Raw genomic sequence first — 6,000 nt, 5'->3', positions numbered from 1 at the left:
CTTCTACCTGAACCCCCCTGTCATCCCCTTATCCCCTCCCCCAGAAACGGGGGATAGCCAAGGTGAGGCTGGGGAGGAACTTGGGCCTGGATAAGATAAAAGTTAGAGTGCCAGCTTGAGAACTCCCAAGCTCATACCCACAGCCATTCCCAGAGGGCCCAGTAGTTCAGGCAGCATGTGGGCGTGCCCACACAGGGAGACACAGGAACTTGGAGACTTAGGACATACACATGTTCCCAGACACAGAAACTGGATACACACTCTGATCCAGGGATCCATTCCCCAAGCCGGACAGCCACCGTAAAGGGCAGGGTTCCAAGAGGTGAAAAGTAGCACCTTGGTCTGCACCCTACCTTACCCCAATATCGCTGCCCCACAGAGCAGCTGGGAGCAGGTAGGAGGGGCTGCTACCCCAGTCTTGCCAGAGGTGCCATCTCACTAATGCTAATAACAGCAAGTCCTCTGATTCTCCTACCCACTTCACCCTAAAGCTCCAATCTGTGAGGTTTAAAGGCCACATTGGCCCCCCATACCTCTCCAAGCTCATCAACAGCCAGGCCCTCATCCCTTCCCACTCCCCTACCCCCATCCCAAGAAGAAATGAGAAGCAGAAAAGAAGGCCAGTCTGGGGAAGGGGCCCCCTATGGCAGAGGCTGTCTTTTGGAGAAGAGTATAGTGTGCTCAGGAGCTCAGGGACTCAGTCCAACAGATCTCCAGGCAGCCTGCAGTGTAATATAGAGGAAGGAGCCCAGAGCGGGGACTCTGGAGACCTGAGCTGCAGTTCCGCCAGACCAGCTGAGTGATCTTGGGCTTGTCATGACCTACTAAGGCCTCTACTGTAAGAACCCACAGCCCTTATTTAGTCCACCTCAGAGGGATGAGATCATGGATAAAGAGTTTGGAAAAGCACCCCACAATTGTAGGGGAGTATGAATTACCTTAGTAGTGGGCAAAGGCGGGCCTGTGGGTGGGTTTTGCCTCTCACTGTTGTGGCCTCTCCTGTTGCGGAGCACAGGCTCCGGACGCGCAGGCTCAGCGGCCATGGCTCACGGGCCCAGCCGCTCCGCGGCACGTGGGATCTTCCCGGACCGGGGCACGAACCCGCGTCCCCTGCATCGGCAGGCGGACTCTCAACCACTGCGCCACCAGGGAAGCCCTGTGGGTGGGTTTTTTATGGCTCCTTATGGGAAAGGGGTTGGGAAGTTCTCAGGAAGGAAACATAGGACCTCAGGCTGCCCACAGTGATGTGCTGGCCATTTGGTCTGACTTGGCCTCCTCAAATCCTCCTAGTCATTCTGGTAACTGAGAAGCTGGCTTCAGTGCCATCAGCCCTTTCCCAGCCTCCTTCCAAACCGAGAGCCAGGTAGCGACTCCACTTACCCTAGTGAACTGGCATCATGTAGAGCAGGTTGAAGATGAGCCCAGAGATGTACGCCAGACAGATGCCCCTGAGATGACTGTCCAGGACTTCCTCTCCCTGTCCCCACAAACTGCACAAGCATGGTGAGCAGATGGGAGCTTGAAGACAGCCACATCAGGACGCCTGGCTCTTCCTGGTTCCATGGCCATCTTTAAATAGCGCAATTATCATCTCAGCCTAACACAAGCCTCCTCAACCCCTGCATAATTTCTAAGTAACACTCACACGTCCTGATTCAGAAGCGAAAGCTACCAGCCCCCAAAGCAAACATATGTGAGGGGTTTTGCCAAGTGAGGAGTGTGGGCAGGCTGTGACACAACAGAGAAGGGCTCCAGACTGAGCTGATGTGTGTGTGAGGAGGGAGGGGTCAGATGAAAACCAGGCCTCTGGGGTTTTAAACACAGAAGAGGCAGACTCTGAGGCCTCTTTGGCTCCCCCAAAATCACCCCCATCTTTTCCTAACAAACAGGAGGGATGGGCACTTGGGTCTGATGCTCTAGCTGGCCACATGCATACACAGACAGGCTGGCTCCCCACTGCCCTGCCAGATGGCAGGCCCCACCATGGTGAGACAGCTCAGCAAAGGCAAAGCTACCAGCTCCCATAGAAGCCAAAGGGCCAGGGCAAAGCTTCCAGGAGCTGTGCTCAAGTCTAAGTGGGCCATGAGCCACACAAAGAGGGCGCTTCAAGGTAAAGAGGTAAGAGAGGAAGGTCAGATACCCACCCAATTGGAAGGTCAGGTACCCACCCAAAAGGGTGAAGACCTGAGGAAATGGGGAGGGAAGTGGTCATCTAGGAAAATAATAACAATTATAATAGCAACTATGATTTATTCAATATTTACCATGTGCCAGACACTGTGTTGTCAGTGGACATATATTAACTTACTTTAATCCTCACAAGTCCTTGCAAGGAAGACACAATACTCCTTCTCATTTCACAGATGTGAGAATTGGGACTTAAGTCATGTAATCAAGTCTATTACAGCTAGTAAGAGGAAGAGCTAGGATTCAAGTCCAGTCTGTCTGACTCCAAAGACGGGTAGGGGATGGAGGAAGAGGGAGTGGACATGACTCCTTCAGGCATCGTGTTTCTTCCAAGAGGCCAAGGCACTTGGGCCCCGGCCCTTGTCGCCTTCATCCAGGGAGATGGCAGCCTAGGGATAGCTCACCTCGGGCCTCCTCCACTGATCCTCCTCTAGCTTGAGCGAAGGCCTCTGTGTAGCAGGCATCATGGTCATGAGGCAGCCACTTCCCCACTGGAAGTGACCTGTCTCCAAAGCCTCATCTACCGCCTACCCAATTCTCTCCCTCTACCGCCTAGCTGGCTCCATACTGAGTTGTAAGGAGACTGCCTGAGTTCCCCATACCATACCACATTCCCACAGGAGCTACAGAAACACATTCTTCTGAGCCCTCAGCCCCCCTCACCCTGTGGGGTTTTCAGATACCATCCTCCCAGTAGAATGAAGTCTCACTCCCCACCTCTTTTTTCCTCTAATCCAGAAGCTTCTCCTCCTCCCTTGTTCCTCTCCCTATCCAGCTCAACACCCCAAGAAGACTTGCCCTCACTCATCCTCTTCTCCAAAGCCCAGTCAAGCCCTTTCTCCCCTGCTACTCCCTAGCTCTGCCCACTGTCATGCTCCCAAAGCCCACCTATTGCTCATGAGCTTCTAGCACCTCACCTGGCCTGCCTCAGTCTTCCTTTCCATGTTAGTCTAAGGAACTCCTGATCACCCTTCTAAGCTCATCTTAAATACCACTTTCTCCATGGAGCCTTTTCTGATTCCCCCCCATACATAAGATTGGCTCTTCCACTGACCCAGCACAGCCTTTCCCTCTGTTTGTGCAACATAGACTCATCTGAAGACTCTAAGGTAAGAACCATAACCTAATTATCTTTGGATGCTCCAACACTTACCATGGTCCTAACATACAAGGAGCTGAATGGATACATGTGACAGAGTCATTCTGGGAAGTGCATCTCTGACCAACTTTAAAGAAGGGGAACTCTAAAATAGAAAAAACTGACTCAAGGCCTGGGAATAGGTTCATTTGTCTTCCCCTCTGAAAAATTAAAGCTTCTTTACAGCAAGATGGAGGCCACTCCTGCCTCGAAAGGAAGACTCTGGAGCAGGCTGATGGGCTGGCTCCTCCACTGACATGTGACTCTGGAAAGACACCTAATCTCTCTGAGCCTCCGTTCTTCATCTGTGAAATGGAGATGACAATAATATTCACCTCACATAGCTGATGTGAGGATTACTAGAGTTAACATATGCAAAGTGTTGACATCCGTGTCCAGCAAACACTCAGTAAGTGTTAACTCTTAGCACCCCAGGCTCCTGAAGCACCTCAAGGCTGGGCCCACTCCAATTACAATAAGAAAACTAAAAATCTATATTAGCTACAGGAAGCCTTCCAAGAGAAAAACACTCTTGGAAAAGCTTTATTGACAGTTTCTCACTGCTGGCCACAAATCACTTCTAAATCATCCAGTTCCCTGGGTCCCTAAAAGGCCAGCAGTTAGACTTTCTCCGGGCATCAGGTTCCCAAATCTGGAAAATGAAGGTTGTAACACACAACACGAGACAGTGATCTTACAGGGTGTCATGAGGGTCAAAGGAGTTAAGAGACGTGAAACTGTTCTGAAAAGTATAAAATGCTACCCAAGCACAGGTTAGCACTGACTGCCAGCCCAGATACTCAACTTCCGAACATCGGCGCATTCTGCTGATTCAGGAACAGGCCTCTCTATCTGACAGGTTCCTCTGGGCCTGTATCTGTGAAGCCCATCCCTCCAGCTGCTTCCCAGGAGTTAGTTATGAACCACCTCTTGCTAAGACATGGCCTATCATTTGGGTAAGCAAACAACTTTCTGTCCAAACCAGGAGAGTGAATGGAAGCACTGTTAACAACCACACCAGGACACAGATATAAACTGCAGCTGCCCCGGGCATGCCTAGCCGTATGGTTACTCGCATTCTCACCACCCCAGGAGGACTAATGTCAAAGGCTAGTGGGGAAAGGAGGACTGCAAGTCTCTGTGCACCTCCAAAATAGTTCCGCTTCAAAATTACAGCCATCACAACTACATCTTTAAATTAAGCCAGGGATTTGCAAACTGGGCTTTATGATAGAGTACCTTTGGGGCAGCCCGGGACGAAAAAAGGGGAAAGAGGTGAGACAGACACAAAGGGCTGTGAACTCTCTTTCCTTTCTTTAATCTCATCAACTCCAAGTCTGTCAATTTTACTGGACATGTGATTAAGGTTTCATTTGTATAAAAGGGTTCCAGGCCTAAAAGAGGTTAGAAGATCCCTGGTAAGTATTGTCTACAGAGACCTCTGCTAAAATAAATACATGTTCTCTCAGAGAGGCAGCACATCAATGCAACAGAGAAAAAAACCTGGGAAGGCTACACAGGTGACACTGGGGGCCCACATTCTAAATGTCTAGTAGAGATCATTTATTTACAAAAGCTAAGATAGGCAGGACCTGGCTTTCGCTGAACTTACATCATTAAGTACAGTAACCCTAGCCATCTTCTGCTAATCAGAGCCGTTGATTAACACTTACAGATGTCCTCAAATAATGTTCGCAAAAGAAGGAACAAAGTCATAAATGTCATCTATTTGGAGGATAAAAATCTTTCAAACTAGAGGTCTGTGTGGGACAAATATGGGTCCTCTGGTGTTCACAAAAAACTGCTCAGAGGTTTCTGCGTTAGTAGGTCAGCCCATCAGATTAGAGAGCTGTCACGTAGCAGAAAACAGAACTGCTCAGGGGTAATCAGGAACACCAGAAGGGAGTGCTGCCAGGTGCTGGGGTGTGAAAGGTCTAGAGTACACAGAACTACCCAGAGACATGTAGGCACCACAAAAAGTGTGTATGTGTATGTGGTCACAAAAGTATGGGGGCTATATGTGGTTATGACACAGAGAGAACGTGGGGGAAGGCATGTATATTCACACAACAGAGTGTGTAAGTGCATAGTCATGAGAATTTGTGGCGTAAATGTGTAATCATGAAAGAGAAGCGTGTGTGTGTGTGTGTGTGTGTGTAAGAGTATGGTTATGAGAATGGGGTCCTGAGCGCATGTGCGTGAGAGAGCATGAGTATGTATAATGGTGAGATTGTGTGTGGATGTGTGTGGTCACAAGTGTATGACAGGGCTCATGATGGTATACGACTGTGGTCGTGAGAATGCATGTGTGTGTGCAGTCATGAGAATGCATCTGGGAGTCATGAAATCATGTATGTTCATAAGAGCTCATGGGTGCCGTGAGAGCTTTGTGTGTGTGCGTGATCATGAAAGCGTACCACTGGTCATGAAAGAGTGTAAGTGTATATGTGGTCTTGAATTTCTGTGGGAATGTATGAGAGGGAAAGGAGGGAAGGATGAGGATAATAATGAAGGAATGAAAATTCCACTTGTTCCATGTGCTCTGTCCCAAACAAGGGCCAAAATTTTGGGGTACTCCACAACTGGCCTAGTGTGAGCTGAGGTCAAGGAACTGGGCCCAGCCCACCCTTCTACTTACCACCATCCATCAGAGCTCTACTGCCTAATCTCCCGAG

The sequence above is a fragment of the Monodon monoceros genome, unplaced genomic scaffold, assembly GCF_005190385.1.
Source record: "Monodon monoceros isolate NGI ecotype Baffin Bay Population unplaced genomic scaffold, NGI_Narwhal_1 Super_Scaffold_18, whole genome shotgun sequence".
In the NCBI taxonomy this organism is placed as follows: domain Eukaryota; kingdom Metazoa; phylum Chordata; class Mammalia; order Artiodactyla; family Monodontidae; genus Monodon; species Monodon monoceros.
The sequence above is the reverse complement of the archived record's forward strand: the minus strand, read 5'-3'. Positions refer to the sequence as shown.